Raw genomic sequence first — 12,746 nt, 5'->3', positions numbered from 1 at the left:
TTCAGTCATTGCTCTATTAGGTGATCAAAGAATTTCTTGTCTATTTGCCCTATGCTTACGTCTAAAGTTCCCCCTTCATAAGCGTGTGTGCTACACGAATCCACTATTTCCAAAATGTAAACAAATGCATGACTTCATAGCTGTGAAGAGAAAACCCTGCATTTGCTTGAAGAGGACTGCAGTGGAAACAATCTGAGGCAACTCTCTATAGATATGGTGTATAAAAATCTGTCACAATTGCCACAATTTAAAATTCAGGATTAACAAATCAAAGGGATATGGGGCAAACATCACACAGTAGATTACAGATGATCAAGATGACAGATGACAATCAAGGATTGCCAGAAAGCTAAGTAGTATGATTTTCTATTCTGGTCAGACTGGATATTTTGTGTAGGCTTATAAGCACTCAAACACACAAGGACATTCAGATGTTTGGCTCTCATGTCAACAGATGTATGGCATAAAACAAGGGAATTGTAGGGGGGAAATATATGGCTTTACATAATCTTGGCCAATCAGTACAAAACTGCAGTATCTGGAGTGAAACAGGTTTATTTCCATTGAGTTTCCATCATTTGATTTCCATCATTCAGATTATTAATCTTCTGCTGATATCCAAGTGTTTGTGTGTGTTGTTATCTCAATAATAAGTTTCGGAAAGCTTATTTGAAAACAGAGAGGTGGGAATAAATCACATTTTATGAAGAAATATTCACTACTTATCCAAAAATGTTGGCATTACACATACAACCCCCCCCCCCAAAAAAAACCCCCAAACAAACAAAAAAAAAACCACACACACACTTCTAAGTGTCAAGATTTTGTATAACAAAGCATCACTGTCTGTCTGTCTGGAAAGCTGCTGCTTTTATGACCCATTTAAACAGAGGTGGGGTGAAGGCTGTAGGGTTTTCGCTTGAAGGGAGTATGGGGAGGGGGGAAGTAAAAAAGTAGGGATCTGTTTTTTTGCACCCCGTCTCTGTTCATATTCACCCTTAACACCAGAATAAACAACGACAGGGTGGGGAGAAATTACAGACACCTCATCCAGCATGTGTGAAAATAAATCTGCTCCATGGGTGGAGTGTGTCTTCAGCAATCATGGAAATTTCAAATGGCCATGCCACAACGCAAGGCAACGTGCGCAATAATAATGGCAGTAAATCAGTGCTGTGCAAGTTATGGCTTATGTGTGCACCTTGGTATTTGCTAGGTTACTGGAAATGCTGCTGAACATGGTGACTGCCCTCATTGGCTGCAGCTAATAAATACATGCAGCATGCAGGGCAGGTGCAGTAGATTAGCTGACAGCATCGATGTCTTGTAATAGGGGGTGTCACCTGCTAGAAAGGATGTTCTATAATATAATAATGTCTCACATTGTCTATTCCTTAGGAAGATAACTGATGATACTACTACTACTACTTGTTCCATCATATCAGTTTATGTTACCCAAACATTTAGCTGTACTTGTCTTGATCATCTCTAATATGCATCATCTTTAATGTTTAGGTTTAGAAGATCAAGGAGCATGCCCTCTTTGGTGATATTCACACTTTTTCAAGACCTTTTCTCAGATGAAAACACTGATTGCACCTTTACATCTAAACTTAACTGTCTCTTTGGAACTGAAAATGCCAACTGGAAATTATGACCTAAAAATAATCTCTCATATGCTGAGAGATGAGCCATTGATGTCGCAGAACAAAAAGAAATCTGCTGATTTAATGCGGTTTCTTCACTCCCTGATCAGGTTTCTAAAAATAGCACTGGTAGCACTAATATACACCTCTCTGCTGAATGACAAGGAAGTCCTTGTCAAGCAATGACGGCTGCCCAGTCTGAACCAAGCAGGGGTTTATGTGGGAAAACGAATGGCGAGACAGATGGGAACGCCATTACAGCGAAGCTCTACAGGCTATTTGCGCTTCATTGTCTGCAATTCTCCATGCTTTTCAGTGTGCTTTACCTGTGTTTGGCTTCTTTAATTCTCCTGTTTCTTTTCCACAACACAAACGTTACTGAGAGACCTGAGCCAAGCATGCAGCCCTGTCATTTGTGCGCTGTCACTCACCAAATGGGATGGCAATGGATGCGGATTAGTCTGACTGAACAGATGCTGTTGTCAAGACATTTTAGAATGGAAGCTCTGAAATGTTGGGTTAGCTTACTATGAATCACTCATCCGACTATAGAGCTACTTTGGTATGTACCCAGTAAATACTCTGCCCTTTAGAGTTTTATTGTTGACAATAGCTTCTTATTCACCTTTGCGTGTGTAATACATATATTATAGTTAATGTGTACACTGCTTATGTACACTGTAATGGATATACATTTGGCCATTAAAAAAAAGAAAGGATAAAAGTCTAAAATGCATTGCTAGTCAGTTTTTAAATAACTATAATCAACCATTGTCTAATTTCATTACAGACCCCAAAAGACCTGCTCTTCATGTGGGCATGTAGCGGGGTGGAAGGCAAAATCAGGAATGCCGACACCTGGAGCCATCTGCGAGGATTTGCAGTGCTATCTGTGCCTCACCTGGCATTTGTGTCAGCAGCCCAGCAGGTCCAAGGTCAGTGCTCCAGACCATTGACTCATACCCATGCCCTATCTGACTGCCAAAATGCCTTATATCCTTATTCCCAAGATAAAACACATTCCAACATAATACTGAACAATGAGAGCCAACAGAGATTGACACCCACAATGCACTGCTCTTTAAAACACTCTTTTGTTATTTGAGAATGGAGCATTATTCAAAAAGCACTGTATGTTTTCCAGGTCAGGTTGGGAAGGGGGTGGATTTGGAATAATATGGCATTCGAAAAAAATGTCCAGACCTCCATAATACAGCAGTCTTGCCTTGGAATGATAAAAGAATGATACAAACAGAGTGTAACTGTAGCCTTCATCTTATGCCTTTTCCAACAGTTCCCTTAATTTACCTTAGCGGCATGTGTAAATGTTTTGCAGACAAAGTGCAGTAAAATGGATGACGCTGGAAGAAAAGCACTGACATGTCCTCTAGCGATTCTTGGAGTCTACTACTCTCTGATGTTTCTGTAGGGGATTCCAGGGAAGCTGTAACAAGGTTCATTAGCTGTTGATGATCCAGCTCAGGTGACGCAATGATAAGGCCTCGCGCAGAAGGATTGCTCCCAAGTCACCAGGGGCAACAGCTTTCCGAGCCATGCCTTTGACCGCCGCATATTTGTTAGAGTGCATCAGGTCTGTTCTCTGATTAATGATCAATACTTGACACGTTGAGCTACAAAATGGGGATTTATTATGCCTTTTGGGTAAAGCTCTGGTAATGCACATCAAATTCTGACTCTGATCGTGTAATCCTTATCAGCTGGTTTCTATATTAGCCAAGAGAGTATAATCACAGAAGACATGACAATGGTAGATAGAGGTATAATTAAAATACTTAAATGTGATTGGTAGGGCTGAAGAAAGAGGAGTCTGATAACTTTCTGAAAATTCTAGCAGGCTGCTGGTTGAGACTTGATACATAACTCACCAGAAGTCCATCTCAAGTTGGCCTTTGGAATTGCTTTGCTATGTGGGACCCACCAGTATCCCACAGAATGGCTCAATTATAAACCACAATATTGTTCTTTAGTCTGACGAAGGAGCAGTTCTGAGGAAAGGGAGACAAAGTCAACCCAGGGGAAATGCTAAGCTTACTCTAATGTAGTGTTCAGAGAGCCTGTCCGAGAACGTCCACATGCATCCAGTGCTAGCGAATCTTACAATTTATGTCTTCACCCTTTTTAATCCAGCACAAGTGAATTCCCTCCAAGATTGAATGCTCATAAATACATATCCTGACTCAAAACATGAAGGACATACATTAAATATACATACATTTCAAAACCCTCCATTTTGTTTCTCCAGCCAAAGTTTGCATTTCACTGACTGTCAACTCATCTCAGAAACATTCTTGGTGCATGTGACCATGAAACAAAGCAGGGGAGGAAAATTTGCTTTACATTGCTCACTGTTGTTGCCACATCAGTGACTCGCGTGCAGTAAGGGGAACATGGTGAGGAGCAGGAGTGGGTTGTGTGGAAGCCTCCGCTTCCCTGGCACTGCATGCCATAGCATGCCAGCAGGTACCAGGAGTGGCACAGGTGTCTGAAGCACAGAAAAAGAGAAATGGAAACAGAGCTCTGTGGTCCGGCACTCGGCAGGCTGCAGACCGCAAGAGAAAGTCATCTAAAGGTGGCTGGGCCGACGAGTTGTAAACCGCACCAAAAAATTATGGGATCATCATTAAAGCTGCTTTTCAAGACACATATTTTTGTATACTGGCTTAGCAAAATAAATGGTCCACAGCCTGGTGTTTGGGCTTTGCTGGAATTTGAAAGATGCAGCAGTAGTCACTGGAGTGGCGGTTGTCAGTCAAGAGATCACAACCCCTTGTGCTGTTCAGGGAGACTGATGTGAGTGATCCCAGTACTTGATATACTGATTCAAACCAGAAGCTTCAGTGCACTTTAAGTAGAAAGAGCTTGTCAGCATTTCATATAGGGTAAGAGAGGAATTAAATGCATCTTTATGCTGTACAACTGAGTCAGTAATTCAGACTAAAAGTCTTACAGGAATATTTTTAATCAGCAAGGTCCATAAACTTAACCCAAACCCTTTCATAGTAGTCACTTTCTACGTGTTGGCCTCACCAACCACTATTTGCAAATTCCTTTATGAGTTGCTACGGTTAGCCAATTTACGACACCTGGGCAGAGGGAGAGCCGGGGGGGGGGGGGGGGGATGGCTTTAGGCTTTTCTAATGGCCCATTTGGATCCATACTCCTTTAGAGGTCAGTGCCCTCTCATTGCCAACACACATAACCACAACATGCTTGTCTGGAATCCCACGTAAAGTCAGTAAGTGATGTGAGCATCAGCGCAGAAGTGAGAGGAGGAGAGTAACATTTCTGCTTGCTGAGCCAGATCATTAATGGAAGCCGACACTAAAGCTTATCAGCATTTTGAAAAGGCACATATTTGTTGCCTTTAACTGCCACACCATGCTTAATTATGTAACTGATCATAATGTGTAAGGTTGAGATAACAAACAGAAAGATATGTTGTTCTTCTTGTGTATCTTCACATCTATGTTAAAAGTTAAGGATAAAATGTCAGTATTAGATTATGGTGTGTAGTGTGGTTTGGGAGATAGTACTGATTTTCTACATGGCTCAGTGATTGTGGTTTATTTGAACTGCACTTGTACAGAGCACTACAGTGTAATATGATTCACACCTGGACCACAAGTCTGTTATTTAAAGCCAGGTGAGTACCTTGCAACAGACAGATATCTGACACTGTCTGACAAAGTAGCTAATTACCTTGTGTGTTATGGCGATGCAGGGGTAATGTTTGAAAAATACTCTGATTATTTATACAGTGATTTTTCTTTTACTATGACAACAGGGGTGGGAATAGTTCTGGCCCACATGACATCAAACCTGTGATAAAGGGCAAACATAATAATGTTTAAATGATGTCACAACCTGTGTATAAAAGATCAGAACCAAAGCAGAGGGCTAGATCTGCAAAGTGACATCTCCACTGCACCATATGGGAAAGAATCCTTTTAATGTAAAACTGAAGTGTTGTGTTGAGTTGGGGGATTGGGGGGATTAGAGGGAATTAGAGTGTCAGTGTCATGTTCAAATAGCTCTTCCATGTACAAATAAAAGAAAATATGAGCTTGAGCTGCAGCACAAACTTTGTTACATTGCATTTTCCATTCTAACATGATGGCCAAGAAAAATAGTGCATAAGCAGTGCAACTTCAAAGACGGGCAGACCTACCCACTCAGCCTGCTCCCACGTACATGCCCTCAGCCAAGGCACGCAGCACCGTCCCCAGGGTCACACTCACTGTGCGTCCCCATCTTCAGCCACTCACACTGCATTTGCATAAGAACTTTCCACTTGAGGTAGTTTCTTTTAAATCTCTGAGTCTCTCCTGTTTTACGAGGTCCTTTAAAGTTTCCAGACAGAATTATTAAAAATTCAAAAAGGCGAGGTGGCTAGGGTCTCGTAAGTGCCTGATAAAAGTGCCAGGGATCGGAGCTGCGGTTCCACACTATTGTCTCTCTGGATGACTCCTCTTTCACCTCCGTGCCTGGCATAGTGTTCAGAGATGAATTCAGATGGGCACTGCTTCACTAGACTGCCATGTCACTTTGGGCAAGGCTCACTCGTCAGAGTCAGCGCACTGTCGTAAAGCTCATACTTGCTCGTTAAAGGGCTTTTTTGTTACAGTTCTCACCGCCTCGCTTGGAATCTGTCATCTGTCTCTTGGTTCAGAAAGAGAATGGAGTAAGAAAGGTTGTCTCAAATGCTTCTGTGTGAGTGGGATAGTCTTGTTTCATGTTTCTCTAATGTTGCAATATAATTAAGAACATTGGAGTTGTCAGCTGACATGTCCCTTGTGAAACTGAAAGGTGTTATAACTCATCTTATTTACTAAAATAACAATTTAAAGACAGCCTAACCCAAGTCAACCCATAAATGCAAGCCTACTATTGTTACTCAAAGAATATAACAAGGAAGGATGACTGTGTCTGTTTGGGATCTGATAAAGCTCCATATCATCAGCCTTCCAAAGTCAATGTTGTGTCATGTCTGTATCAAACTAAAGCAGAAAGAACTGTAATTGTGGTGCACGCCCATGATCACATTTGACAACACAACTCTCGTCACCTGGAGATTCACTTTCTCTCATCTTTCCCATCAAGGATGACCTAAGCTTCTTTTAGTTCATGCAGTTCTACTATGCCAGCTTTCCTTATTGCTAATTACTCTCTGTGGATGACTGTGTTATTGACAGCCTTTTTTTCATGCTATGTTGCACTCAAGAAGCATTCTCCTGTTGAATTCGGGACTTGGCACAGCAATAGACAGATCAGATCAGCATGTGGATGGCCTGATAATACTTCACCATGAATTTGTCTGTTTGACTCCTAATAAAAAGCAGGCCCAATTAATATGAGATTCCTGCATGTGATTAATGATATTGATTCAATTTTCCAATCCCATGTTTTTCAGACTGCTCTAAAATGTTTCATCAGTATTGCCATGGGCAATTAGAATGATTGTTCACTGCTGGCATCAAAGGCTGGTCGGGAAAAAGGGAATGAATCTAGAATTAGTACTTGCATACTTGGAAAGACCCAATAACAAGTTTGATGTCTCTCATTAGCTCCTCTTGCACGTAATCAGAGAGGACACAGAGAAAATGTCAGCTATTCAAATAACGCCTTAATGTCGGCTTGTATAAATGATTACATGGATAAAAACTTGCCTCTAACAACCATCGTCAGTATGTCTCTGATCTGAAACAAGACCACAGTATGTAAAAGCTCTGTGTAGATACAAGGGCAATAGGAAATGTTAGAGCATTAAGATGCAAAACTGATGACACCTACCAAGATGGAAATAGAAGATGTATCTGGATAAATCTGTGGCCTGTGCTTGATAAATGAGCACGACACTCTGAAATGTCTGATATGGAAAAGAGGAGAGGTCAACAGCCAAGCTTACCTGGGCTCACAAAATTACAGTTCTGCAAAAGCGTAGCTAAAGCCACAGCTGTAAAACGCAGTTTGTGTATCTGAGCTTGGTGGGCGACAGTTGTAGAATGTACATTTCCTGCATTTAATTTGGTATATGTAGACATGTTCATCTGTTCTCTCTCTCTCTCTCTCTCTCTCTCTCTCTCTCTGTTCTAAACACTTGCAGCTGACATTGCATTTTTTTCAGAAGCCAAAAGGTAACAAAAATGGTCATAAAGGTGATTAACATTATTCATTAATACACTGCATCAACCTAGATACACTTTTCAGTGCTGACCAGAAGGATAACTGATGTTGGGTGTCCACCAGATAGTTATAGTTACCCAGATTATGTCTGTGAAGTGTGATTTTTTCACAGGTTTTAATGCTTAGCTTTTTTCATTTTCAATTTGCACATTTGTATGACCACTGTCACACACAACTATTCTGCAGATTGTTTTCTAAATCAATTTTTTCTGGTGACCAACTAGCCTGATTCCAATAGATTTCCTCATTTTGGCCCGTGGCAGCAGCAAAATTCCAGTGGAAAAGCTACTGTAACCCTTCCACCAGAGTGATGGGCCACTGTGACCCGTCCACCATCACACTGGTGAGAAGCAGCACTTCTCTCACAACCACATGGAGCATTATCGATTGTAGTTAAATTTGTGATGTGTGTATTTGACAAGGACAATGCCATCGTTAAAAAGGGAAGCAGTCCACAGATTGCCCTTGTTACACAGTATCTTGCAGTGATGCCATTCAAAGTGGGTGCACCTTAGCGTGCCTACCTCAGAAATGCCGGCTTTTGTTCGGCACTACACACCCAAACTGACAACGTGGCTTTATCGATTTTGTAATGACATTTGCACTCATTTCATCTCCGCAGGGTGCCCCGCCCTAACTAGAACCAGATGAGGTGTAACATGTCATACTTGGAGGAGAACCAATCACACATGACAGAACTGGGTGTGTATTTCTGTACTTCCGATAAAAAGGGAGAGAAAGCAAGAAAACATTTTCTAAAGGCACATTTGTTTTTTTACTTTCTTTCTTTCTTTCTTTCTTTTTTTTGCTTTTTTAAGGCATGAGGTCTGCAGCTGTTTTTCTGATTGAAAAAATGCTATGCTGGTAATAGAGTGTCTGACAATGTGAAGGCCCAGCCCTGTGAGACCTATTTCATGCTTTTGGGGGTGCTCATGCAGTCAGGGGAGGACCTTACACCCACACACACACCCATACACCCACACCCACATCCGTACACGTACAGAGAACCCAGAACTACCAATGAGGCCACAGAGCCTGTATTTATTGCAGTGAGAACAAACATCTTGTTTTTAGAGCAATGAGGCTAAACAGATTGAGCAGAAACAGTAGAAATTGCAAAGGCAGTCCATAAACAAAACTCTGAAGGTTACTCAAAACAAATTTCATTGTCAGTGAGTCAGTCATATATGAATCTCTCCTTCTTTATGTCCATTCATATGTTCTGGATTTTAACAACTAGCCAGGAAATTGTATAGAACATCAAAAATGCTAGTACCATACAGTGGCTAACAATGGATGTAGCCCCGCCCAGTATGGTAGCCACGGGAACCCAAATGTGCTGGATCAGTAGAACTTGTGCACACCTCTGAGGGCTCGATTGGCCTCATTAAGTATAATCTGTCCCTAATTCTCACATTTTAAAGATGGGAGGGGTGATTCAGTGCATTTGTGTAAGTTCATTTGGATTCCAGTTCTTTGGGTGCTTGGATTGCCTCATTCGTACATGTGCAATACTAAAACCGGCTATAAAATTAAAATGCTGCCATAACATTTAAATACTTTTTTTCGGTGTTTGCTGTTGAGCATGAAGGCTTAATATTTCCTTCGAGGGGAGCAAAGCCTCTAGTTCACTGGCTAGCTGCATTAGAAAAACCACTGTGCACTCACAGCGTGGAGGTACCTTTATCCATGTTCAAGGATTATTACTATATTTGCCCTGCATCTGTGTATAGTAAACTTGTCTCGGCCCATTTCTTGGCACTTTCTGGCAGAGCAAAAAAGGCAGGGTAAAGGAAAAGCACCTGACTGGGAAAGTCTGATGGTGCAGCAGCCATCTCCATGAAGCTGTGGAGAAATCATGTGATGACAGATGAAGGTGGCACTCCAGCCACTCTGAGCCACTCAGAGTGGCAGAGCACTTTGAAGAGCCTCCTATTGGTGCTCTCCACTCCCTAACTGCCTAAAATGTTTTAATTGTGTGATCTCTCTCTTTCTCTCTCTCTCTTTCTCTCTCTCTCTGTTTCGCTTTCTCCATTCCATCACCCTGCATATCCCTGTGTGATCTCAGTCTTATTGTAAGTGAAACAAAGACAACTTGGAAGTTCTTTGCCTGAACCTCAAATTACTTCATTATTGGAAAGTTTCTTATAAATGAGCATTTTATAAAAGAGCAAAAAGAGGGGTGAAAAAGAACCCATCCTTAGAGCTGCTGGCTGTAACTTTATGTCTCCCATAGAGGCTTCTGACCATGGAAAGTTCTGGACTATGCCGAATAAAACAGTTATGACTCCGGGTAACAATGAATCGAGCTGCTAAGCCACCTGTTTCCTGTTCTTGCCAGAGATATTAAGAAGATATTTTTGAACCAAGGGCTGTTTAAAATATTAAACAGTGTTATTTCGACTGATCTCTCTCTCTCTTTTCCAGGTTTTTATAGCAGTGGGTAGGGAATTGCCACAAGTTCAGCCACCAGCTAATGCCTTTTGAAAGCCCATTTACAGTAAAGGGCAACAATGTTTTCAACCAGTGCTTTTCCATTTGAAAACTTACTGCTTCAGATGCTTTTTGCTGGCTCCAATCTCCAGTACACACAGGCTGCATGTAATGATAAACTGTGTACATCACACCATTTCTGTTTTTATAGCTCCAAAGTGACCAAAAGGAACCAATGTCTGAACCATTAATAGCAAACTGGTTTGCAACTTATACTTTGTTCGTCTATTTCACTGTGTGCCAATAAAGCACAAACACACACACACACACACACACACACACACACACACACACACACACACACACACATATATATATATATATATATATATATATATATGGACAATTTAAGAAAAAAAAGTGTTTGTAAAAATTAATTCTGTTTATGACTTTACTCATCACTAGATGTTTATTGCCAAAAATGAAATCATCCAAATTTGTTATACAATGATTCAGCTTTCCATTTTTGCATCACCCTCATCCATTTTTTTCCTCACTAAATCAGATCTCAGAGGTGCATTCAAAACAGTTTTGTTTTTCACACCATGAACAGCTTCATGCGTGATTAAGCAAATAGCTCTGGAGAACAAGATCATCAGCTGCAAAGTAGATGAAGCGGAGTGTGAAGCCACTGCTGTAGCTGCCTCTGTGAAGACTAGCACCAGCACAGGACAGGGACTGCCTATGCTCATGGAAGATGGGAACAAGCACTGTTGCTGGGCACATCAGCAAACAGGCTTCTACCTCAGCGCAGTACACCCTTGTTTTGTTTTATGACATTAAGGCCGATACATATCTATGTTGACCATTAATAGCACTATGTGGTGGTTTGCTTATAAAAATCACTGGAGATGGGAGAGATGTGAGCTCCAGGCTGAAGACTCATGCCTACCATGGGGGGGGGAAATGAATATGTGGAAAAGGTATATAAGTATCATTAGGGAAGGGCTAGGCAACTTATGAAATCACATATGGAGTGAATAATTGTGGATTTATGATTCCTCCACTCCACATATGGAGGCATGAAATTTACAGCTCCACTGGATTGATGGTTGCTCTCTGTTTATGAAACATGCCACATATTCTCTCTATCTCCCTTCCCCTCAAAGCAAAAGGCTTTGCCTCTGTCATTAACACTTTGCCCCAATCACATCAGCATATCTCCAAGATAAGACTGACACATGGTGAACAACTGCACCAACTGAGTGGAACTGTTCTGGCCTTTTGGGGCCCCTTTGATGTACATGAATTTGCACATAGCCTTTGCTTTGATTTGGTGGTTTCTATGGCCACAATTCTACACACTTTTCTTGTCAAAGGGTTTACTAGTCCATCAGTTGCAGTAGGGCGCAGGAGTTGAATCAGCTGTCAGGAGCCACATGGATGGAAAGAGAACATCGCCTCAATTAAGCGTGGCTCCGACTGGCCCCCAGCATGGGTTTCAGTGACATCAAGTGGCGGGTGGCTGGCTGCTTACCTCCAGAGGACGGGGTCCCTGGCTTCGCACCAGGGCTTCCTGGCTTGCAGATTGCTGTGTGTGTGCTTCAGGCTACAGTTTAGCGTCAGATATAAAGAGCTCACAGACCCATTTGCTTGAGCGGACCAGGCCTGCCTCAAAAGTGTGTCACATGCTCCATGCCGAAATTTTCATGCTTGATTTTTTTAAATTCACCTTTTCTTTCCTTAATTTTTTTTCCCCTTGTGCTTCAACCTTTGGAGAGTTGTCATGATTGTTCCTTTCCAGTCATTTCTTCTTCAGCTTTTTTTTAAGGGGGGTTTTTTGGTCCATTTTTCCCTGACACCCCCACCGCACCCCCACCCCCTGCTATTATTTGGCCTTTCTTGTTTTATTTTGTTGTTTCTCATTCACGATTTCTATGGTGACAGTGCGCTTCCCAGGAATTAAGAAAGCTTGAGAATTAAGAAGCATGAGCAGTGATGGCTTTTTCATAAATAGGTAGGAGACTCCTAGAAGGATCAGTAGAGCACTGAATGGGATCAGCAGATGTGACACAAATGGGAAAGTTTGGATCATTTGGAAACAAAGAGAGAAAAAGACATTGATAGAAAGAAAGAAATGGCCAGTCTAGCTTATCTCGTGTGGACCAAGCATTACATCACATTATGTGGCATTGCTTTCTTCTTCTAAAACAGATTTTTTTACTTGCATTACTTTTATACAATAATAATCAATTAAATTAGTATTATTTAATCATTCCTACCATTGGCAACATCTGTGAATTCTGATCTCTCTTTTCCTAAAGCCACCCTCTAAAACTCTCTGGGTTGTAACTATGTATCCAGAGCTCTGCAAATGAGTCTCATGGTTCAGATTTTGAAAGGCACAGTTGACTGGTCAGCCAATTATCTTTTAAAGTTCTTCCCTTGAACCTCTTTTCTTCT

At 41.4% G+C, this 12,746-nt stretch overlaps 1 long non-coding RNA gene across 1 annotated transcript; it reads left to right on the top strand.

The window, feature by feature from the left end:
• The first annotated feature begins 1,888 nt into the window (after positions 1–1,888).
• Positions 1,889–4,367, top strand: LOC145651730 (uncharacterized). Its single transcript, XR_014117672.1, has 3 exons — positions 1,889–2,208; positions 2,437–2,581; positions 2,983–4,367. It is a non-coding gene; the product is annotated as an uncharacterized LOC145651730 (long non-coding RNA).
• Positions 4,368–12,746: the final 8,379 nt, after the last annotated feature.

Source organism: Electrophorus electricus, chromosome 16, assembly GCF_041902795.1.
Source record: "Electrophorus electricus isolate QZ-2024a chromosome 16, ASM4190279v1, whole genome shotgun sequence".
Lineage (NCBI taxonomy): Eukaryota > Metazoa > Chordata > Actinopteri > Gymnotiformes > Gymnotidae > Electrophorus > Electrophorus electricus.
Note: the sequence above shows the minus strand (reverse complement) of the source record. Positions and strands in the feature narration are given on the sequence as shown.